The sequence below is a fragment of the Heptranchias perlo genome, chromosome 32, assembly GCF_035084215.1.
Source record: "Heptranchias perlo isolate sHepPer1 chromosome 32, sHepPer1.hap1, whole genome shotgun sequence".
NCBI classification, from domain to species: Eukaryota; Metazoa; Chordata; class Chondrichthyes; order Hexanchiformes; family Hexanchidae; genus Heptranchias; species Heptranchias perlo.
Window position 1 is genome coordinate 13067018 of NC_090356.1, and position 25474 is coordinate 13092491.

The window sequence follows — 25474 nt, forward strand, 5'->3', positions numbered from 1 at the left end:
GGGCTGGGTTGCATGCAGTGTTTGTATTGGTTCTATGTGCATATGACTTACCACTAGTTGTCACTGCAGTACTATCCTATTGCTCTGGGTGTGTCCTTTATTATCTAAATCTACAAAGGGATTATAGATAGGGTAAGTGCGTAGGCTAGAAGGTGGCAGATGGAGTATAATGTGGGGAAATGTGAGGTTATTCACTTTGGTAGGAATAGAAAAATAGAATATTTTTTAAATGGTGAGAAACTATTAAATGTTGGTGTTCGGAGGGATTTGGGTGTCCTTGTATACGAAACACAGGAAGTTAACTTGGTGATACAGCAAGCAATTAGGAAGGCAAATGGTATGTTGGCCTTTATTGCAAGGGGGTTGGAGTACAAGAGAAAGGAAATCTTGCTGCAATTGTACAGGGCTTTGGTGAGACCACACCTGGAGTATTGTGTACAGTTTTGGTCTCCTTACCTAATGAAGAATATACTTGCCTTAGAGGCAGTTCAATGAAGGTTCACTAGATTGATTCCTGGGATGAGAGGGATGTCCTATGAGGAGAGATTGAGTAGAATGAGCCTATATTCTCTGGAGTTTAGAAGAATGAGAGGTGATCTCAATGAAACATATAAGATTCTGAAAGAGCTTGACAGGGTGGATGCTGAGAGGCTGTTTCCCCTGGCTGGAGAGTCTAGCACCAGAGGTCATAGTCTCAGGAAAAGGGGTCGGCCATTTAGGTTTGAGATGAGGAGAAATTTCTTCACTCAGAGGGTTGTGAATCTTTGGAATTCTCTACCCCAGAGGGCTGTGGATGCTCAGTCGTTGATTACATTCAAGACTGAGATCGATAGATTTTTGGACTCAAAGGGAATCAAGTGGTATGGAGATCTGGCGGGAAAGTGGAGTTGAGGTCGAAGATCAGCCATGATTTTATTGGTTGGCAGAGCAGGCTCGAGGGGCTGTATGGCTTACTCCTGCTCCTATTTCTTATATTCTTATATAACTAACGCACTTTTACAAATGTAGGCAATTATTTTCAACACCGTTTCATCATTAGTTTGTATGTCATTCAGTTTGAGTATTTTTAAGTCGCACAATGAGAACACAAAGATTTTCCAAGAAACGCAGCTGCATTCGTGATCGGCTGTTGAATTAACTTTGAAAATTGGTGCAAACTGGGTCCATTAAAATTGAGCAATAGATTTGGAACCATGTCAATCCTTGTCTCATTGTTGTTTTCCACAATGTTAACTCCTCACAGTGACACAAACCAAAATTTTAAAAAATATGTATGGGTGTTTGAGGTGTATGTCGTGTGTTAGCTGAGCGTCAGTGGGTGTGCTCTCGCCTCTGAGTCAGAAGGTTGTGGGTTCAAATCCCACACTAGGGACTTGAGCACAAAATCTAGGCTGACACTCCAGTCCAATACTGAGGGAGTGCTGCATTGCCAGAGGTGCTGTCTTTCGGATGAGATGTTAAACGTTAAAGACTGCAGGTGGACGTTGAAGATCCCATGGCACTATTTCAAAGAAGAGCAGGGGAGTTCTCCAGGTGCCTGGCCAATATTTATCCCTCAACCAACATCACTAAAAGAGATTATCTGGTCATTTTCACATTGCAGTTAGGGAACTTGCTGTGTGCAAATTAGTTGTGGGATTTCCCACATTACAACAGGGACTGCGCTTCAGAAGTACTTCCTTGGCTTTGGGACATCCTGAGGTTGTGAAAGGCGCTATATAAATTCAAGTCTTTTGATTGATTGGATATTATAATGTTATGCACAAGAAATTTAAGGAAATATTTCAGGAGTTGTTATGATCTGGAATGCAATGCCTGAAAGGGTGACGGAATCAGATTCAATAGTAACTTTCAAAAGGGTATTGAAAGTATACTTAAAGGAAAAATTTGCAGGGCTATCGGGAAAGTTCCATTCGCAACCCCTCAGATAATGAAGCAGTCCATGCCCGCATGCAGCAAGACCTGGACAACATCCAGGCTTGGGCTGATAAGTGGCAAGTAACATTCACGCCAGACCAGTGCCAGGCAATGACCATCTCCAGCAAGAGTGGGTTTAACCACCTCCCTTTGATATTCAACGGCATTACCATCACCGAATCCCCCACCATCAACATCCTGGGGGTCACCATTGACCAGAAACTTAACTGGACCAGCCATATAAATACCGTGGCTACAAGAACAGGTCAGAGGCTGGGTATTCTGCAGTGAGTGACTCACCTCCCGACTCCCCAAAGCCTTTCCACCATCTACAAGGCATAAGTCAGGAGTGTGATGGAATACTCTCCCACTTGCCTGGATAAGTGCAGCTCCAACAACACTCAAGAAGCTTGACACCATCCAGGACAAAGCAGCCCACTTGAATGGCACCCCATCCACCACCCTAAACATTCACTCCCTTCATCACCGGCGCACTGTGGCTGCAGTATGTACCATCCACAGGATGCACTGCAGCAACTCACCAAGGCTTCTTCGACAGCACCTCCCAAACCCGTGACCTCTACCACCTAGAAGGACAAGGGCAGCAGGCACATGGGAACAACACCACCTGCACGTTCCCCTCCAAGTCACACACCATCCCAACTTGGAAATATATCGCCATTCCTTCATCGTCGCTGGGTCAAAATCCTGGAACTCCCTTCCTAACAGCACTGTGGGAGAACCTTCATCACATGGACTGCAGCGATTCAAGAAGGCGGCTCACCACCACCTTCTCAAGGGCAATTAGGGAGGGGCAATAAATGCTGGCCGTGCCAGCGACGCACACATCCCATGAACAAATTAAAAAAAAAACATTCTCAGCCTCCAGAATGTCTCTGCCTGCCGCAACTGCCAGACAAATGGAAACCAACCACACTCAATCCCTGCATCAGCTGTTACTCACGCCCTACCCTGCCGCAGGTTCTGCTTTGAGCAATCTACCAGCTTATGAAACAATTCTGCTGTACATGCTAGAATTCTACTAAATGTGTTATGAATAACAGAAAATGCTGAAGATTGCACTTTGAAACAAGCTTCGTAAGCCAGAAAGTAAACGTGCTTTATTTTTAGGAAGCAAGCCAACTAAGCACAAAGCTCAACCTTATATGTTGTTAAAGACTTTTATCAGATTAAAACACACTCTCCTTCCTTATCGCTCCTCCCTCCCAAAGAACAAAGTACAGACACAAAACAGTCTGTAGCTTATTATTGGACTATTTTGATACTGCCATGTCGGTTTATATGTCTTCTGATGTTTAAGCATAAAGAAACTTGCAGTAATTTCCAGAAGCAATTTAAAGTGGTATAACATCACAGTATGTGATTTTGCCGCAGTCATACCCTTCTTTCAAGAGAAAACATGTTGGAAGCAAATCTGTTTACTAATGTTTTTTTGTATAAATTCCATTCAAATGTGGATTGCCTCCAGTCGCAAGTTGCAAATCAGTGTTATTCGTACACAGTACGAGAATTCATCCTGAACTGGGTCACATCTCCTTTGGAATACTAATTTGTTCTGAATTTCCTGTCCACAAGCAGCCAAGATTTTTTTTCCAATACAGATTCTGGTTGTTTACCTTTCTGAAACCATTATGGTGGTTGTGTATACAATCAGGATTATTCAGGATGAGCTCTATATTTGCAAAAGTGAACAGGCTAAAGAAAGAACTTGGATTTACATAGCACCTGTCACATCCTCAGGACATCCCAAAGTGTTTCACAGCCAATGAAGTACTTTTGAAGTGCAGTCACTGTTGTAATGTAGGCAATTACAGCAGATAATTTATGCAGAGCAAGGTCCCACAAACAGTAATGAGATAAAAGACCAGATAATCTGTTCTAGAGATGTTGGTTGAGGGATAAATGTTGGCCAGGAAGAACTCCCCAACTCTTCTTCAAAAAGTGACACGGGATCTTTTAAATCCACCTAAGAGGGCAGACAGGGTCTCGGTTTAAAGTCTCATCTGATGGACAGCATATCCGACAATGCAAAATTCCTTCTGTACTGCACTGAAGTTTCAGCCTAAATGCTGGTTGAAAGCCAAGTCTCTTAACTGGGGCTTGAACCACAACCATCTGACTCAGAGTGCTACCTCTGAGCCAAGATTGACAGTTTAAGTTCCATTTAATGTAGGGCGGGGACATAATTTGTCAAAGGACATGACTGAAAAACATTATCATCAATTCATTCCTCAATCTGAATTAAGGAGGAATAAATAGGCCCATCACATCAGTACCTGTCAAGCACTCCAGACCCTGCAAGCACAAGTTCAGTTACATTCACTTTACAGGAATTAGATAAGGGGAATCAGGAGAGAACACCAGATGAAGCACTAAGCAAGTGGAGGTGGCAATAGATGAACAGCAGGGCCAGCTGCCTGTGGGCCAGCTGAACATTTTTGCAAATGTTTAAATTTCGCCAGGTCCTGAAGACAGGCCTTTTAAAATTTAAATGACCTTCAACCCGACATGGCAACTCTGGACACCAGTAGCATGCTGGCATACCTTGCATACAGCGTTGCTATGACAATAATGATGAAAGACCGTGATTACGGCCTGGTTTGACTACATCTGCCCATATTTGGGTGAAGGTGTTTAATGGCCACCATCACGTCTGGGAGAAAATCCTGGAGATGTCAGGGAGTTGGCAGAAAACTCCCTGGCCAATTTCTGCTCCTGCCTACCCCAGATCATCTCAAGAATTGGCCTGAATTCCAGTGACAGGCCCCGATATTTATGGAGAGGGAGCAGGGGTGCCTGTTGGTAGCCAGGAAATCCGGAAATACCAGTTAGGCGAAGGTCCTGCCAAATTTAATGGCATGACTTCATTAGAATTTCTTTCACTCCATTTCCCGCCTGGCAGCCAGGCAGATTGAGAGGCTGGCTGGCTGGCGGGCGGGAAAGCCTGCTGTACAAGGCCGCAGTCATGGACTGGAAAGGAGGGAGAGAGGGAGAGATCGTTGTGGCGGGGAGGGTTTGGAGATCGGATCGTAGTGGGGAGAGATCGCATCGTGGTCGGGCGGGGGGTCTGAAGATCTTGGGGAAGGTCGGCAGATTGCGGGGAGTGTCGGCGGATCGCAGTAGGTTTGCTTGGAGGGCCGGGGAGAAGCACTCCTGCTCTTCCTGGCCCACAAGCAGTGCTGGAAAAGCACCTACTTGCTGGCTGCGGCAGTTCTCGCTTCCCTTTAGCTGCCGGGTTTCCCGAGCCCCAGCAAACCCGTGCTGGAGGCGTTAAATCCAAATGGTTGCCAAAATCCGAGGCATGGACCCTCAATAACATATTATAATTACCAACCCGCCTCTTGAGAGCAGGTTACTTGCCCAACCCCCAACCCGTCCTGTTAAACCGGAAGTGGGCGTGTTTGCGGCGGGTTGGGGTCGGGTTTCCCATTTTTAACAATTTAACCCCCCCACCCTCACCACTGTCCCGCCCGTCCAGGGGGGTGGTTAAAATTACCCCCAGAGTCTCTACTTAGTCCTTTCACTGAAATGTCATCCAGACTGATTGTTCATTAAGTCATTTAGTTGCATTAAAAACAATTTGACGTCCTCTATTCTTGTCACAAAAAACTCAGAAAGGCTGTAATGAGAAAGTAAAAATGTCTTCATTTCCAAATAATGGGCACAAATAGATTGAAGGAAACATAGAGAGTGGGTAGCAGAGTTCTCAGGGTGGTCAGGTTGAAAGCCAGAGCGAGCAAGGAGTTTGGAATTTGGCATGGTTGTTTGGTGGGAGGAAGGGACATAGTTTCAGGTCAAAATAAGCAGGGAAGGAATGGGGCCAGAGCTGGGAACAACTGTAGTCTAAATGGTGTAGGATTTTGAATGAATTGTATTACAATATCTGCACAAAACTTGCTACATTTTCTGAAAAAAATCTGAATTGGCACTTAACCTTATTAGATGAGTTTGGCCAAGTACTTATGCTGCAGGGGTGGTCAAAGGCTGTTGGAGTGGAGTCAAAAGGTGGGGGCAGAAGCAAACATTGTATTTTATCCACAAAGAGGTAGGATGCATCAAGGCTTTGGAGGGATTTATAAAGCAGGGCACACGTCATTGGCATCGTAAAAAGAAAGGACAGATTAACATTTTGGACAGAGATTCTTCACTCAGTTTTTCTTTCTGTCTTTTCAAAATCATTAATTATCAGCATCGTGTTTAATCGTCCTTTGCTCCTTCCACATACAAAGTCAAGATTTACAGACTAACAAAGCCAAAAGTATTTTTCTGATTTCTGTGGCAGATCTCTCAGTGGAGTGTACAAGCAGATTCAGCTGGATAATAGTGGATTTGTTTTCTTACCAGTTTGATCTGGGCCCTTCTTGTTTCACCCCCACTCTCACTGAGTATTTGCTAATATGTGGAGTGGATGGAAGAAATAGAGTAAGGGGAATGAGGAAGAGATATTCATAGACTGAATATGGAGGAGAGGGAACACGTACTTTTAGGAGATATTGAAAGAGAGGAAATAATTACAGTAAAATTTATCACAAGGTTCAGCAAGGTTCAATCAAAGGGAAATGAAGACTGTTCCTTAAACCTAAAATAACCTTTTCAATCGATGTTTTACTTACTGTTTCCCTATTGAAACAAGAAAGGGAATGTTGGAAATCCCCATTTCGTGACATTAATCTTAAGCAATTTCCTGTGAACTATTGAACGTATTTATATAAAATCCAGTAAATCCCTCAAACCTGTAACCACAAACATTACAAAACCATAGGACATTTCTTCAAGAGCCTACCTTTCCAAACCACCTATCAGTTTCCTTATTGTGATTCTCGAACTAATAGCCCTGAATCCTCTCGATTGGAATTCATCTATTCCTTTTTTTAACGCCTGCCATGACTTTCTGTTCCACCACCCCAGCTGATAATCTGTTCCACAATTCTTTCATCTGTTCCCAAAAAGTTGCTTACATCTCCTATTTTCTTTTGACTTGCTTAATTTTAAACCATGTCCCCTGAAAATCCTATGCCGAAAAGAAAAACTTTCCAGGATCCAAATTCTGCTTATCTGTAAAAATCTAAAGAGGTCTATCAACCCCTCCCCCAGATTCGTCTTTTGCAGAGGGACAATATTTCCTCATAACTTAGCTTACTAGTCTGCTGCCTCGTTTGCATTGAGCCTGCATAAAACTAGATGGAAACTTTCCCCTGCCCAGCTACTGAAATGCTGCAAAATGAAATGGGAGCTAAAGTTGGCAGAATTGTGCAAGGCTTTTGACAAGGTCCCACATGGCAGACTGGTCAGGAAGGTAAAAACCCATGGGACCCAAGGGAAAGTGGCAAGTTGGATCCAAAATTGGCTCAGTGACAGGAAGCAAAGGGTAATGATCAACGGGTGTTTTTGTGACTGGAATGCTGTTTCCAGTTGGGTTCCGCAGGGCTCATTCCTTGCCCGCATGCAGCAAGACCTGGACAGCATCCAGGCTTGGGCTGATAAGTGGCAAGTAACATTCGCACCAGACAAGTGCCAGGCAATTACCATCTCCAACAAGAGAGAGTTTAACCACCTCCCCTTGTCATTCAACGGCATTACCATTGCCGAATCCCCCACCATCAACATTCTGGGGGTCACCATTAACCAGAAACTTAACTGGACCAGCCATATAAATACTGTGGCTACAAGAGCAGGTCAGAGGCTGGGTATTCTGTGGCGAGTGACTCATCTCCTGACTCCCCAAAGCCTTTCCACCATCTCCAAGGCACAAGTCAGGAGTGTGATGGAATACTCTCCACTTGCCTGGATGAGTGCAGCTCCAACAACACCTAAGAAGCTCGACACCATCCAGGACAAAGCAGCCCGCTTGATTGGCACCCCATCCACCACTCTAAACATTCACTCCCTTCACCACCAGCGCACAGTGGCTGCAGTGTGTACCATCCACAGGATGCACTGCAGCAACTTGCCAAGGCTTCTACGACAACACCTCCCAAACCCGCGACCTCTACCACCTCGAAGGACAAGAGCAGCAGGCACATGGGAACAACACCACCTGCACGTTCCCCTCCAAGTCACACACCATCCCGACTTGGAAATATATCACCGTTCCTTCATCGTTGCTGGGTCAAAATCCTGGAACTCCCTACTTAACAGCACTGTGGGAGAACCTTCACCACACGGACTGCAGCGGTTCAAGAAGGCGGCTCACCACCATCTTCTCAAGGGCAATTAGGGTTGGGCAATAAATGCTGGCCTTGCCAGCGACACCCACATCCCATGAATGAATAACAAAAAAGTACTAGGTGCATTGCTTTTGTGGTATATATCAATTATTTAGATTTAAATGTAGGGGCATGATTAAGAAGTATGCAGACGATACAAAAATTGGCCGTGTGGTTGATAGTGAGGAGGAAAGCTGTAGACTGCAGGAAGATATCAATGGACTGGTCAGGTGGGCAGAAAAGTGGCAAATGGAATTCAATCCAGAGAAGTGTGAGGTAATGCATTTGGGGAGGGCAAACAAGGCAAGAGAATACACAGTAAATGGGAAGATACTGAGAGGTGTAGAGGAACAGAGGGACTTTGGAGTGCATGTCCACAGATCCCTGAAGGTAGCAGGACAGGTAGATGAGGTGGTTAAGAAAGCATACGGGATACTTTCCTTTATTAGCCGAGGCATAGAACATAAGAGCAGGTAGATTATGCTAGAACTGTATAAAACACTAGTTAGGCCACAGCTAGAGTACTGCGTACAGTTCTGGTCACCACGTTACAGGAAAGATGTGATTGCATTAGAGAGGGTACAGAGAAGATTTACGAGGATGTTGCCAGGACTGGAGAATTTTAGCTATGAGGAAAGATTAGATAGGCAGGGGTTGTTTTTGTTGCAACAGAGGAGGCTGAGGGGAGATTTAATTGAGGTGTATAAAATTATGAGGGGTCTAGATAGAGTGGATAGGAAAGACCTATTACCCTTAGCAGAGAGGTCAAAAGCCAGGGGGCATAGATTTAAAGTAATTGGTAGAAGGATTAGAGGGGAGCTGAGGAGATATCTTTTCACCCAGAGGGTGTTAGGGGTCTGGAACTCAATGCCTGAAAGGGTGGTAGAGTCAGAAACCCTTGTCCTGCGTTAAATTTCATATTCATCATCAGATATATTTAGTGCTGTGAAGGCAGTTCTTTTAATATATTGCAAGTCCTTTGTTTTTATAAAGCAAAGTGGGGACTTTCCTAGACATTGATGTTACACAGCTGATTCTGCTCTTAGTTTCACATTGGCAATACCTGTGTGTACCTGTAAAAATTCTCATGTGACCAGGAAGGACGTAATTGCACTAGAGGGGGTACAGAGGAGATTTACGAGGATGTTGCAAGGACTGGAGAATTTTAGCTATGAGGAAAGATTAGATAGGCTGGGGTTGTTTTCGTTGGAACAGAGGAGCAAGAGGGGAGATTTAATTGAGGTGTACAAAATTATGAGGGGCCTAGATAGAATGGATAAGAAGGACCTATTTCCCTTAGCAGAAAGGTCAATAAGTAAAGTGATTGGTAGAAGGATTAGAGGGGAGCTGAGGAAAAAATGTTTCACCCAGAGGATGGTAGGGGTCTGGAACTCAGTGCCTGAAAGGGTGGTCGAGGTAGAAACCCTCTCAATTCATTTTAAAAATACCTGAATATGCACCTGAAGTGCCGTGACCTACAAGGCTACGGACCAAGTGCTGGAAAGTGGGATTAGGCTGGGTGGCTCATTTTCGGCTGGCAAGGACACAATGGGCCGAATGGCCTCATTATGTGCCATGAATTTTCTATGATTCAATGATTCCATGAACAGATGAGTCACCAACATTAGTCATTTGGACTGTGAAGGATTATAAACCAATAAACTGGTTTACTTTATATAAAATACATGACTGAACAGAATATAGTTTTCACAGTAAGATCTATCCATTTCCTACCACTCTCTGTTCCATAAAAATAACAAAATTCAAATTCTATAGGGCACTTTGAATGAAAGCCCACTTCCAAGCTGGCTAATTCCCAAGGCAACAGTTTCTGTCTTTGTTTACAAGCAGCATGGATTGATTCTAGCATCTAATGTCTGAGAGAGAGCGAGAGAGAGAGAGAGAGAGAGAGAGAGAATCTGCTGCATGTTCAGAGGATAGGCCCCTGAGCTGTCAATCAAAGTTACCACTTTAATCAAATTGCCCCCTCTCTGATATGGGAATCTGAGGTACCTGAAAGTCTGCTTTGCTAAGCCACTAGGCTGTTTAAGTGTCATAAAGAAGCAATTTCACATCAACAGCGTAAAATACTACAAGGGTGGAACTTTGGGGGACTCTACATTGAGAGCACCATTTCTCCACAGCTATCTTTTTCTGACCCATCCCAAATGTAGTCTCCAGTTGCAGTACCAGTTAAGCCAAATTTTATTTACCCTAACAATGTGTGATGCAGGTTTATTCAGTTTGCTTTAACTTGGTGCCTTTACTTTGTATCAGTCTTGTGTGTCTTCTACTTCCTAATATAAGCTCCTTCTAGGTGTTTCTCCGGTGGGAAGTGCAAGTGAGAAAATTAGCTGTTGTGTACCAGTGTCCACCTCCATGGAGGGAAGTGGTCCATTACCTCTTTGTGCTGCCTCAGCACATGGCCCTGGAAACACAGGTGCCACTTTATTGATGTCTGGGCCTGTGCATCATGTACTCGCTAGAGCAGGTTGCTGGGTGATACGTGTTTAGCTTCACTCTGAGACTATCCATTATTTATGCCAGCTCCTACTGCTGCTGGATACTACCACAGCATGGTCAAAGATTCGTGTGGCAGCAGACCGGTGAGCATCATTGAGGTTGTTGGAACCTTGCATTACTTGGTTCCTCAACGTGGTGAATCCAGACAACGCATTCTGCCGTAGATTGGAGCCTTAGTCAGTACATTTTTGATGGATGCTTTGGCTGATCTTAAGACTTTGGACAAAAGGAGGCTCCACTGAAGATGGCCTTGGTGTGGTCATGCTCTCCATAGTGATCTGCAGTTCACTCAGGCAATCATGCGGCACTGTATTGATGTGATTTGTGGACTCCTCCATAAATCCCTGAAACTGCACAGGCTGCATGGCACACTCTCAAATGACTGTGTCACCTGCTGTTGCCGAGCAACCAAACTGCGTGGATGACCTGCTTTTAATTTTCAAGTATTCTGTTTTAGTTCAGATACCAGCATTTGCAGGGCTTTTTCTTTTCAATTTGAATTCTTGAAGCAGTTTTGATACCTTAAAAACTGTTCAAAGAAAGTCCACAAAAGTATTTTTTAACAATGTAATTGGCTAAAGTGACTTCTTTTTTGTGGCTAAAGTTTGGCTGTCTGTTGACATTTACAAAAGCAACAACTTTGTGCTTTGCAATGTGTGGATGTTGAAAGGTGAAAGACTTGAATGGCTATTGGTAAGTCCCGAAAAAGCATACGAGTATACTTAATTTAGACCAAACCGCACTAACTGCCTGTGATACTTGTTTACACACATAAACTTTGCCTTCTATCTCAGTACAATTTTCCGTCCCTCAACCCACCTACTTGGTTTAGTATCGCCAACGCATACACCAGAGGCACTGTATGATGAAATGCATACAGCAAGCAGTGGTGTTTCATGTACACAGTGAATAAGGTCAAACCATAGATTCGATTCAAATCATGAAAAATTTCTGATGGAAGTCCACTGTGAAAATAAAATCATCGATGATGCTTTAAGGGTCAACAAGGAAAGCCCCCCCATCCCCAACCCTCACACCACCACCCCACCAAGACAGCCAGTGAAACAAACACCTCTGAATTATAGACCCTTCAGATCGCTATGGAAACTAGTGGTTTGGGCAGCAAGTGTCCGTCCGCCTAACCACTGTGAAAATGGATACTTCCAACAGGCAGTGTTCACCTGCTACAACAACACTCAATAGACTACTGCAGAAAGAATTTATCACTGACATATAAAAAAACAGATCATCAAAGACAATAGATTACTTGAGCACATCACGGAAAATAAAAATAAATGGGTTGGGCAAATAAAGAGCTGCATTGACCCTCCAGTCAATCCTTTCAGCAATTCCGATAACAAAACCCTGCAAAATGGTACAAATACACAGATATTTGAGCTGATAAAGTGATCGAGCAAGAAATGTGTGGCTGCTGGGTGAGACTGGTGTTGATGCCTACATTTTCTCAAGGGCCTTCTCAAGGGCAATTAGGGATGGGCAATAAATGTCGGCCTCGCCAGCGATGCCCACATCCCATGAACGAATAATAAAAAAAATGTTCCTTTTGCATTGCAGAGAAAGACTGTAGATGTGACAATTCTAAATGATGCAAGAGATTAGCAACCAAATAAGGATTACATCAAATTTGGGGCACAATGCCTGCAGATAGCACACTAAAATTTGGCTGTCGGTGAAAAACAAGTAAATCAAAATATTGAGACAGATGGAGCAATGAGGGGCCTCCCCCCACCCCATTCTAGTGCTGGACTATGCCCAAGTGTGCTACACCTGTCCAGGTCTAACTGCAGCCAATTCTGGTGTCCTGGCTCATTAACATGGCTTGGGGCACCCCTGGCACAGACCTGCCCCCTGACAGGGCCTAGTACCAGCAAACAGGAAAGCAAAATATAAGCACAACTGCAGGCCTGGCTTCTGGCTTTGGGGCCTTCTGCCTGCCAGAGGCCTCTAGGCCCAAAAATCAACATTTGGCTGCCGAAAGAAAAATGGCCACGTGCCTTCTGACCTTGCTGCCAAGCATCCTCAATTGCCCTGATCTGAGGATGTGACCAGCGCAATATCCAATGCTATCTTTTTCAGGTGCCTCTGGAAACGTGCACCCAACCAACAGGTTTCCACAGTTCGTCTGTCTAAGTTATGGCAGACAAGTGGAGGAACCCCCGCGGAAATTCATTCCCATAGAAATGACAATACGGAAACAGGCCATTCAGCTCAAACAGCCCATGTTGGTGTTTATCCTCCACACAAGAAGTAATCCTAATCCCACGTGCCTGTCCTGTCCCCCTTTCCTTCAAACAAGCCATCGAGCCTACTCTTAAATCTCGACATGGTCTCTGCTGCAATTACTAACACTTTTAGCCATGATGTGGAAATGCCGGTGATGGACTGGGGTGGACAAATGTAAGGAGTCTTACAACACCAGGTTATAGTCCAACAGCTTTATTTGGAATCACAAGCTTTCGGAGCTTTCCTCCTTCGTCACCTGACGAAGGAGGAAAGCTCCGAAAGCTTGTGATTCCAAATAAAGCTGTTGGACTATAACCAAGTGTTGTAAGACTCCTTACATAACTCTTTTAGTGCATTCCACAAATATTGGAGGATAAAGCTATTAGTTACTTTCCACGTTTCCTTTCAAGTTTTTGCCTTGGTGCCACTCAGTAATTTACATACTTTAATCATTATTTTGGCCTGGATTTTAACTTGGAGTGGGGAAGCGAGCAGGGGTGGGGTTTGCGGATGGGAAACCCGGAAGTATGGGTTTCCTGCAGATCCTACTGAATTTAACAGTAGGACCTGTTTTATATTTTTCAAATTGGTTTCCCGCCCGCAGCCAGTCAGATTGAGAGGCTGGCTGGCTGTCGGACGTGGGACCCGGGAGAAGATTGCGGTCCAGGAGGTGGAGATCGGGGCGGTGGGGGGGGTGAGGGGGAGAGAAGAATTGGACATCAGAAGTTGAGGGGGGGTCAGCCAATCGCTGGGGTGGGGGGGGTGGGTTGACCAATCGTAGGGGTCCAATCGAGGCGGGTAAGCTTGATGAGCTGTGAGGAAGCACTCCTGCTCCTTCTGGCCCCCAAGCAGTGCAATAAAGGTACGCATTTCATGGATCCGGCCCTTCTCACTTCCTTTTACCTAACGTGATTCCTGCAACTTGGGAAACACGTGCTGGAGGCGTTAAATCTGAAGGTGACGTAAATTCAATTTTAAAACATCTACTTAATGCCTCATAATCATGTTAATTGTCCCGTTAACTACCCACCCGTCTGAAATAATTAAAGTCCCGCCTCCGGTGAGTAGATTACTTGAACACTCCAAACACGCCTCCAATAAGTGGGCGCGTTGGAGCCGGGTTGTGGTCACGCTCCAAAAATAGATTATTTTAACTACCCACCCACCCCCAACGCACCTGTTCCTGGGGGTAGATTCTGTGCCCCTACATAAAACTGCAGTTCTATGATAATATTTTCAATTCAAGTTTCAATTCAATTCAAGTACTGTACTTCTTTCTACAGAAAAACTGCAAGTTTTTTTGAAATGACGGTAGGGTAGATTTCCATCTTTTTGCACCTGGGAAATGCTGAGTTCCCAGGCGCATGAAGAGTAAAATTTCCAAGCTGTATTTCTAGATGCTGAAACCCCTCCAGTACTTCATCCAAATACACATTCTTCATATGTGAACCTAGATACTGATTTCTGATAGGTTTGAGGGAGCATTGCAGTGCAGTCTGACCTCTCCAAACCCCTTCTCCATTCCCATGCACTTTCCAGATAGTCAATGGTTGACGATTAAGAGCAAAAATGCTTGTTCTCTTTTATCACTTCCCTAGTCCAGGGACACTAATCAGTTGTTCTGCAGAAGGTAATACAAAATAAGGCAACCTATAAACACAAACACAGCTGCTAAATAAATCTCAGTATTGACCCTAAACAGTATAAAACACATTGATGCAGCCAATTAAAATTGCAGCTGTTTTTGTAAGTTCAGGTGTTTGCAACTACAATCAGAGGAACAGACCGCAAAACAAAGTAACTGAAATTTTAGTGCTGTAAGCACCAGGGGCTCGGTTTTACAATGGTGGTGGGTTGGCAGTGGGGGGGGTGAAGGTGCGCGTGGCAAACCTGCATGGACAAAACTTACCGTTTCCAACGCGATCGTATGTTGATTGATGATGATTAACGTCCTTTCCGAGTTTTGCGCCCGGCAGCTAGCCTGATTGACAGGCTGGCTGCCGTCAGGAGCTGCAACGCGGTGAGGGGGGGGGGTGGGGCGAGAAAGAGAGAGAGCGAGACGTCATCCGGCACTGGAGCGGAAGACCGGGGGGTGGGGGGGAGAATGGAAGATCCGGCGCTGGACTGGAAGATCGGGGAGGGGGGAGAGGGGAATATCAGGGGGGGAGAGGAGAAGATCGGAGGGAGAGGAAAAATCGGGGGGGAGAGTGGAAGATTGGGAGGACATCGGGGGAAGATCAGGGGGGGCTGAAGAGGGAGACATCAGGAGAACATCGGGGGGGGGGTGAAGAAGGGGACATCGGAGCAGAGTGCAAAGGTAGATTAATTTAGTGTTTTCACTTCCTTCCATGGTTTTTATTTAATTTATTTAGTTTCTTGTTCCCTGATCCAGCCCAATCAGAAGCAGTGGGCAAGCCACCCAGGTAAGTTAAAAATCTTTCTAACTACTTAATCTGTCACAGGTAAAGTGCCTTAAGTACCTCAATGAGGTACATTTAGCTCTTTAACTGTCATCCCGCCGGCTTTAATTGCCGGCGGTTCTTCTGCTTTCGGGTCGCACGCCCGCACACAGTTGGGTCCCTGCGAAACTGGGAAGTTGGCAGGTTGGAGCCGGCTTCTGAACCTGAACGAGATTTCCGTGATTCACATAAAGATGGCGCTGCAGGAGGACGCCACGCAGGTAAGTAATGGAAGTTCGGGCTGCTGCGATTGGTGGCCAGGAGGGAATCGCGGGACTAAATACTGTCATTGGTATTTAGTGTTAATAAAGGTTTTTCATTCGTGTAGAAGATGGGATAGGCCCAACGCCACATAGCATTTCCGTGTTTTTTGTTGCTAGCCAGTTAGAAGGCGAGGATGAATTGCTTATATCCCAGCATTGGTAATGTTAGACATGTGACTGCAGGGCAGGCAAAATGAGAAGTGAAAATGAAACATGAATCTGAAAAGGGAGAGAATAGCACGCAGCGAGATTTTGTGTGGAGGGGAAACCACTGTCTATCATAGCAGCAACACATACTGGGGTCATAGAAACATAGAAAGTAGGAGCAGGAGTAGGCCATTTGGCCCTTCGAGTCTGCTCCGCCATTCAATATGATCATGGCTGATCCTCTATCTCAATACCGTATTCCCGCTCTCTCCCCATACTCTTTGATGCCTTTTGTGGCTAGAAATCTATCTATCTCCTTCTTAAATATATTCAGTGACTTGGCCTCCTCAGCCTTCTGTGGTAGAGAATTCCACAGGTTCACCACCCTCTGAGTGAAGAAATTTCTCCTCATCTCAGTCCTAAATGTCCTACCTCGTATCCTGAGACTGTGACCCCTCGTTCTAGACCCCCCAGCCAGGGAAACATCCTCCCTGCATCCAGTTTGTCTAGACCTGTCAGAATTTTATACGTTTCAATACGTTCAATCTATCGTCATTTAAATAATACTCTGTCTTTCTATTTTTCCTTCCGAAGGGGATAATTTCACATTTATCCACGTTATACTGCATCTGCCACTTATTTGCCCACTCACTCAACTTGTCTAAATCACCTTGAAGCCTCTTTGCATCCTCCTCACAACTCACAATCCCACCTAGTTTTGTGTCATCAGCAAACTTGGAAATATTACATTTGGTTCCCTCATCCAAATCATTGATATGTATTTTGAATAGTTGGGGCCCAAGCACCGATCCCTGCGGTACCCCACTAGTCACCGCCTGCCACCCTGAAAAAGACCCATTTATTCCTACTGTCTGTTAACCAATTTTCAATCCATGCCAGTATATTACCCCCAATCCCATGTGCTTTTAATTTTGCACACTAACCTTTTATGTGAGACTTTATCAAAGGCCTTCTGAAAATCCAAATACACCACATCCACTGGTTCTCTCTTATCTGTTCTACCAGTTACATCCTCAAAAAACTCCAGTAGGTTTGTCAAACACGATTTCCCTTTCATAAATCCATGTTGACTTTGTCTAATCCCGTGAATATTTTCTAAGTGCCCTGTTATCACATCCTTTATAATAGACTCTAGCATTTTCCCTACTACTGATGCTAGGCTAACCGGTCTGTAGTTCCCTGTTTTCTCTCTCCCTCCTTTTTTAAATAGTGGGGTTACATTTGCCACCATCCAATCTGCAGGAACTGTTCCATAATCTATAGAATTTTGCATCCACTGTTTCCATGGCTACCTCTTTTAGTACTCTGGGATGCAGATTATCAGGCCCTGGAGATTTATCGGCTTTCAGTCCCATTAATTTCTCCAGCACTATTTTTTACTAATACTAATTTCCTTTAATTCCTCCTTCTCACTAGACCCTTGGTTCCCGAGCATTTCTGGGAAGTTATTTGCATCCTCTTCCATGAAGTAGATTTTCATCTTCACCATTTCGGTATAAAGCATCATCTGAGAGGAAAATCAAACAAGGAGGATCCCACACCATTAACAGAGCTTGCCAGATTTTCCTTTCATTAATTTAAATGGAAAATAGGTTTGGCAGGCTCTGTTACAGTTGTGCAATCTTCCCAGCCCGATTTTTCTCTTTTTTTCTTCCTCCAAACCGATGCTTTATACCCAGGCAGTAAAGATAAAAATCTACCCCATAATCTCACAAAATCGGGAAATCCCACTTTGTTAGAACCAGATTGAGTGTTTCATTGAGTACATCCAATGCTGTAATAGTATCCAGAATTTAGCTCCAGTCTCTACTCGCTTGGGGCTGTGTGGAGCAAGACTTGAACCCTACACCGACTGACTCAGAGGCGGGAATATTAGCCATTAAGACAAAGGCTCGCTTTGTTGGATGTATTAGAGAAGCTATTACAGTATTTGATAGCGCTGGACAAGCATAAAACCAATAATGTATCATTTGATATTTTTAATTCACTGGTACTTTGATATACATCAGAATATAATACATAGCTGTTAAAGATGTTGGGAAATAGATTGGTATGTGACTGATTCCTTTTCTGGGAATCAATAGGCAATTCATTACACAAGAATTCTGATGCAATAGGGATAATATAATATGGTTTCACGTGAGAAATAAGGGTAATATAATATAGTTTCATACGAGGAAGTAAAATGAACATTCTTCCTCATAGGTTCAGCTTCTACTTTTGGAACATTCCCCCCCCAACACCCCCCTCCAAATTTGTTCCTATTTGATCTCAAAACTCCCATCCATGTCTTTCTTCCCTCAAACCTCAATTTCCTCAATGCTTTTCTCAGTGGAGTCTCCGGCTCCACCCTGCACAAACTCCAATTTGCTGCAAACTCTGCACCCCATATCCGATCCCACACAAAATGCAACACGCCAATCACCCCTTGCCAACCTTCACTTACTTCCTGTGTCACAACACATTGACTTCAAATTACTCTGTGCTCCAACCAACTCTGCAATCTTCTCCTGCTCTACATCGCAGGGCCCACTCTTCTGACTGATTAAATGGCTCAGGTTTGCATGGCTACTACCCACACCCATCCTACAGTATGAATACCTGTAAAGGCCCATTTTTATTCTCATATATTTTAAGATGAAAACGATCCAAAGATTTTCAATCTTTCCTCTGTTCATCTAACACCAGTCAACCTCATAAGTTTTAAATCAGTGATTATTCTTCATTATGAAAGCACAGTGAGATAATCTGTGTTGCATCCTGAACAGTTTGTTGTGTCTGTACGTCTTCCTTTGGCTTCAGTAAGTTTAAACTCATTCGGGGCAATCTGCATAATTGTTACTTTCAGCAAATAAGGGAAACACAATTATTTTTTGCTTTTTCTTTTTCTAGTTTTTGCCCCTCCTGAAGGTAGTTAGTGAGGCTGGCTATAGTTCTATGGGCACCAGAGACTCTCTGGTACCTTGCCCCAGTAGTCATTCTGCATGTGCGAGCGTAGACAGTGAGTGTCAACAAGCTATTTAAGCTTGGGCGCATCACAATTGAACCCGATTATGTCCTCAGTCGATAGGCATTTCCTGCAGGGATAGCAGAAGGAAACCTTGCCAATTTGTTTTTCCAGTCCCTGACCCAGGAACACTGAGGTCAACTGTAGCTCGCTGAGCTGAATTGTTTTACTTCTGCTGCCCTGGTTGAGATCAGCAAACTCAGCACAGATTGGGGAATCACACATGGCACCTACCTGGTCTGTTTGGCTCACCTTTACACTGCCTAAATCACCTCAACGATCAGGGAAGCCAAACCCCCAAGTTTGTGCAGGGGTACTGCTGGAGTTTAAAGAGCTACAACCAAAAAATCTATCAGCATAGACCATTGGTAAGTTTCCTGCTCCTTGTTCTATCTGGACCATCCCACCCATTAAAGTACAGCTTATAGAGTTACCTGGAGCTCAGCCTGAGTGACAAGTCTACCCTTCCGGTTTCTAATATTGAGCCAAGTTGACTCTTCAATCATCAACGGAGCCCTGGGGTACCACAGACTTCCTGGCTCAGGTATCAGATTACCAAATCTGCCACAAAGAGTTGACTTGGTTCTGAATTTCTATCACCTGGCATATCATCTTGGAGCCAACTCAACCCCATAGAGACCTTGCTTACCTCCTTCCCAAAGTCACTAGTTGGTTATTAGACAACTGACAAGCATGGGTTTGAGGCCTTGTTGAACATGAGGGAAAAGCTTATTTAGGAACGCTCAAAACTCATTCTCAAGATTTATTCCTTTGTTAAATACAATTTGAAACTGCGTTTCCATTTCCAGCCACACTTTAAAAGTTCTGATTGTACTTTTACCAACATAACCAACCACACACCAAGTTCCTGGCTGCTAATATAGCAGCATATGTAAAGCAAATGAAGTTGCTATGTTTTTCCAATAAATATATATATAACTGCTTTGTTAAAATAAATATACTTTAATTGGACTTAGCAGAATATTAAATTATGAAATTTTACAGCATCAGGGATTACTAATAATGATATTTGTTGAGATGGGTCTGTGTTGTTCCAAAAGTGATTAAACTGTGAAATGAGAAAGGCAACTGGTTACAATTGGTTCAGAATTTATAACGCATTGACTTCTGATTAGAGCTATAGTTTTCTCCATCAGTGCAGGTTGATGGTCTCCATATAATTGCGAAAGCCCTAGGGAAATTAATATCTAAAAAAAATAAATTTAAAATTAGTGGAAATTCAGTGCTAAAATAACTAAATGCATTATCAGGTTTCAGCAGAGGTTTTGTTAAAAGTGAACCCACGCTGTCAATGTGCACCAAGTCCATGCTGCCAATATGAACATGGGACCATAATTTGGTGTAGCAGGGCATCTAATGGCATCTGCCATTAGTTAGACTTGCCCTTGCATGTTTAGGTTTTAAATTTTTTTGCACAGCAAGTTGCTGGAAGTGCGAGCTGATAACGTCGCAGCGAGGGAAAAGGGGCAAGCAACTTTGTATCTCTTTAACCAATCAGATTGAAAGATTATGAAATAAACAACGCATGGACTGAGAAGGAAGTGTAAATTAGAGTACAAACACAGCAACTTCACGCCATTCAATGCATTTCAATGGTGAGGCAGACAGTGAGATGTCGTTTTTGCGAAGCCAGCGGCCGAGCAGCGCAATTCGGACATCAACTTTTGGACATCTGTGTTTAACCGTGCATCTGCCCCTCGCCTGAAGTTGCTGTACCATTTGCACATAAATAACGGTGAGCACCATAGCAAATTCTGGGCCATTGAGTCCATGCCACCCAAGTCAACTAGAAGTCCAAGTTCATCAGTGAGTGCCAAACCATTCAATTTTCCCTCCTGATCTTAAGAGACAAAATTGAAGTTGTGTGCCTGGATAGATTTTTTGTTAACCGATTCACATTGTGGGACTAGGACAATTTATTTTGGAAGTGCACATGGTAACCCGTAAAATTTCTTTTATAACCATGCAAAGACCATTAACCAAAAATTCTGTAAAAAATGGACTGCCCTGCTTCTGATACACTGTCTCATATCCAGTCCAATCCACAAAATCCACATCTGTTCCCAGCAACACTTCTCCAATGCTGGAGGACACCACAACTTCCCCATCAGTCCTACCACTACTTCTCTGAGCACTTCCCATTTTGCTACTGTTTAAAGAATTATTTTAATTTCTCTCCCCAACAACTTGCATTTATTTAGCACTTTGTAGAAAACACCCCAAGGTACTTTACAGAGGGGAAGAAAAAAAAATTGAAGGAATGGATGCTGAGCCATTGTGGGAGAGTTAGGAGAAGTGACCGAAAGCTTGGTCAAAATTTTTTTAAGAGGTTATTAGAGGTGGAGAGATGGAGGGGCTTAGGGGAGGAGTTCTAGAACATAGGGCTGAGGCAGCTGAAGGCCCTGCCATCAATGGTGGGATGAAGAGGAGTAGGATGCCCAAGAAGCCAGAGTCAGAGGAATGGAGAGTTCAATGGGGGTTGCAGCTTGCTGAAGTTGGTGCCCTACAATAAGGTGCTTAGGCCTACTCACCCAAAGCAGCGAAGTGCACTCCTGGAAAGCTAGGATAGGCACACCATTACTGAATCAGCCTTAATGTTCAAATATGACAACACTGAGGTAGTGAAAGTACAATGGAAAAATCCATAACGTAAGATAAATGCCTGAGTATCTAGAGTAAGCTTGGAAGAGGCTAGATTGGACTTCTTAAACTGATGCATCACAGAAAACATTTATTCCCTACACACACATACTATTCAACAGGCTTTACAGCCCAAGAGGTCTTACCAAGATTTTCTGAACGTCAGTGCCACAGAAGGCGTCACCCCCTCCCCAGAGGTTAATAGGGATATATGTCAACTGCTAGCTGAAGACCTGGTGCCCACTTCCACCAGGAGAACAGCATTGTCTGTACCAGTCAAACTCACCAATGTCTTGAATTGCTCTAATTTCCCTTTCCTTTCTTAAGGTCCTTGAACACATTGGCACCTCCCTGCTCTGTGCTCATATTTCTCAAAATTCCTTGTTCGAATCTCTCCAGTCTGTCTTCCATATTTTTCATAATACCAAGATGGCTTTGGCTAAGGTCACAAATGGCATTCTCTATGACTCTCACCACAATGTTTGAGACAGTCAAACATAATGCTGTTCAACTACACCTGTTACAAATATTATATGGTTGCACTAGATATTGTTTCAGCTTCAGCATCATCAGTCATTTCCATAAGCAGACCTCATGTCTCCTACGATATGGGGTGCGCCTTTATTGCTCAATATCTAGTCAAATGATAGCATGAACTAGGGATTATAACACAGACGTCTTGTTGTGTGACTGGATACTATGATATGACATGTGCTGCCCCTTGTGCTTTCCTATCTTTTCGGAAGGTAGGCTAAAAAGCATTCAAGTAAAATGAGGCATCATTATAAACCAACAATTTGATTTGTTTTACGTGGAATACATAAATGAACAGAATACAGTTTCCATACTACCCCCTTCAACATGGAAGCTTGCAGTACTCGTTTGTCTGTTTGGCTAAGTCCACTGTTGCGCATATTGAATGGAAATCCATTCTATCATAATGCTAAGAAATACCTAGGATCAGATCTTAACAACAACAACGCCGCCGCCGCCACCAACAACAACAACAACACCAACAACTTGCATTCATACGGTGCCATTAACAGTGAACAATGTCCCAAAGCACTTCACAGAAAACTTTTCTCTTGACTGGCACGGAAAGTTACAGAAGTTCATGTGACATAATTGTTGTTATAAGTTTCTGTCTTTAACTAAGCTTTGTTTGTTGAAGGTATAAATTTACTTGAAAGGCATGATAAGCATTATTTAATTTGACTGGACCATACTAAGACGCTTCAAGCTGCCAAGCTCAGCTAACCATGTAAAATGAAAGCACTCGATCACCTTACATTATCATCGACCGTAATAAAAATGGGGTCAAGAAACCAAAAAAAACAGGAAACAAATTTGGGACGCCCACAAATATTCAAAGGAGTAACAATGTTAAAACCGTTAACAGTAATCAGAGTGCTATACTAACACCACCTAATCCAGCACTCAATTTAGAATCAGGAATCACAAACAACCATCACAAGATTGCGTAAAAATAACTCCTAAATTCCTAATCCAGCATCATGTGCGCATTTTAAAAATGCACTGATCATGAAAACTGCTAGGAAATCCTTTTTTACTGGGTGAAGGTTAGGCAGAAAAGCAATATATTATTTGTGTTGTGAAGTTGGGCTGGATTTTCCTTTGAATTATTTTCTGTTTGGGGAAGCTTTGGGGCACTAACAGTAAGATGGGCAATAGGCCCAGCACCCCAAATCTACCTCTAAAAAAACTGCAACCAAATTATCCTTTTTAAAAAAAAGCACCTCATAAAAGTAGCAGACTAGAAGTTTGAGCAAATAAGGGTAGAGATGGTGTTAAGGAGTTGTTGATAGGGTGCATGGATTTTTTGGCACCTTTGGGTGAATGTCATTCCATAAAGTAAACATAGCTTGATTACAAAGAGTTCTAATACTGAAATAGGCAGAAATCTTTGGCACTGAGGCACTTTTTCAGGATATGGGGGCAGAACAGGTGTCAAGTGACTTTATTTGGTGTGTCAACTTTTATTAATTGAAAGCGCTGGACTATAAGCTGTGTTCTCCTTTCCCTGGCTGCTGGTGTCTTATTCCATGCCTTCTCCTTCATGTGCACCATCCTCATTCTTTGGGATGGAAATCCTTTCCCCGCCCCAACCCCCCATCTTTATCATCATCCCCTTCAGCTTCAAGAAGCAGTAAGCCTTTCTTTGGTGTGATGGTATGTAGTATGCGGCAAGCCACGATGATTCTGGAGACTCTTGCTGGGCTGTATTGTAGGGCTGCTAAGATTTATGAAGGCACAGAAAATGAAACTTCATATAATGGCATGGACCTCATATGGGCATCGCTGGCGAAGCCGGCATTTATTGCCCAATCCCTAGTTGCCCTTGAGAGGGCGGTGGTGGGTCTTCTTCTTGAATCGCTGCAGTCCCTTGTGGTGAAGGTACTCCTAAAATGCTGTTAGGTAGGGAGTTCCAGGTTTTTGACCAAGCAACGATGAAGCAATGGCGAGATAACTCCAAGTCACGAAGGTGCGTGACTTGGAGGGAAACTTGGAGGTGATGGTGTTCCCATGCACCTGCTACCCTTGTCCTTCTAGGTGGTGGAGGTCACAGGTTTGGGAGGAGCTGCTAATGATGCCGTAGCGATTTGTTGTAGTACATCCTGTAGATAGTACGCACTGCAGTCACGGTATGCCGATGGTGGAGGGAGTTGATGTCTAAGCTAGTGGATGGGGTGCTGATCAAGCCAACTGCTTTGTCCTGGATGGTGTCGAACTTCTTGAATGTTGTTGCAGCTGCACCCATCTGGCAAATGAAGAGTATTCCATCGCACTCCTGACTAGTGTCTTTTAGGTTGTGCAAAGATTTTGGCGAGTCAGGAGGTGAGCCACTCACCGCAGAAAATCTGACTCTCTCCTGCTTTAGTAGCCATGGCATTTATGTGGCTGGTCCAGTTGAGTTTCTGGTCAATGGTGACCCCCCAGATGTTGATGGTGGGGATGCAGCGACGGTAATGCCATTGAATGTCATAGGGAGGTGGTTAGGCTCAATTTTGTTGGAGATGGTCATTGCCTGGGACTTAAGTGGTGCGAATGTTACTTGCCGCTTATCAGCCTGAGCCTGGATGTTGTTCAGGTCTTGCTGCATGTGGGCATGGACTGATTCATTATCTGAGTAATTGCGAATAGAGCTGAATACTGTGCAATCATCAGCGAACAGCCCCACTTCTGACTTTATGATGAAGGTCATTTATGAAACAGCTGAAGATAGTAGGGCCCAGGATACTGCCCTGAAGAATTCCTGCAGCGATGTCCTGGGGCTATGATTGACCTCTAACAATGCCAACCATGTCTCTTTGTGCCAGGCATGTCGCCAGCCACTGGAGAGTTTTCTCCTTCATACCTCCCCATTGACCAGGACTCCTTGGTGCCACACTCGCTTGAATGCTGCCTTGATGTCAAGGGTAGTCACTCTCACTGCACCTCTGGAATTCAGCTCTTGTGTCCATGTTTGGACCAATGCTGTAATGAGGTCTGGAGCTGAGTGGTCCTGACGGAACCCAAACTGAGCCTTGGTGAGCAGATTGTTGGTAAGTGCTGCCTGATGGCACTGTTGATGACTCTTTCCATCATTTTGCGTGTGATTGACAGTAGGCTGATAGGGTGGATAATTGGCCAGGTTGGATTTGTTCTGCTTTTTGTGGACAGGACATACCTGGACAATTTTCCACATTGTCGAGTTGATGCCAATATTGTAGTTGTACTGGAATAGTTTGGCTAGTTCTGGAGCACAGGTCTTCAGCACTAGCCAGGATGTTGTCGGGGCCCTTAGCCTTTCCTGTGTCCAGTGCACTTAACCGTTTCTTCATATCACGTGGAGTAAATCGAATTGGCTGAAGACCGGCATCTGTGATTGTGAGGACCTCAGGAGGAGGCCGAGAAGGATCATCCACTCAGCAATTCTGGCTGATGATGGTTGCGAACACTACATACAACCTTATCTTTTGCATTCACGTGCTGGGCTCCACCATT

At 44.0% G+C, this 25474-nt stretch overlaps 1 protein-coding gene and 1 long non-coding RNA gene across 3 annotated transcripts in view; one reads left to right on the forward strand and one right to left on the reverse strand.

Annotated features, from left to right (window-relative positions):
* c32h1orf127 (chromosome 32 C1orf127 homolog) overlaps positions 1-25474 on the reverse strand; it is an 81602-nt gene that overhangs the window by 39040 nt on the left and 17088 nt on the right. The window lies entirely within an intron of this gene.
* The window catches only part of LOC137301032 (uncharacterized), a 34886-nt gene that overhangs the window by 7360 nt on the left and 2052 nt on the right, over positions 1-25474 (forward strand). The gene's annotated exons all lie outside the window — the stretch shown is intronic.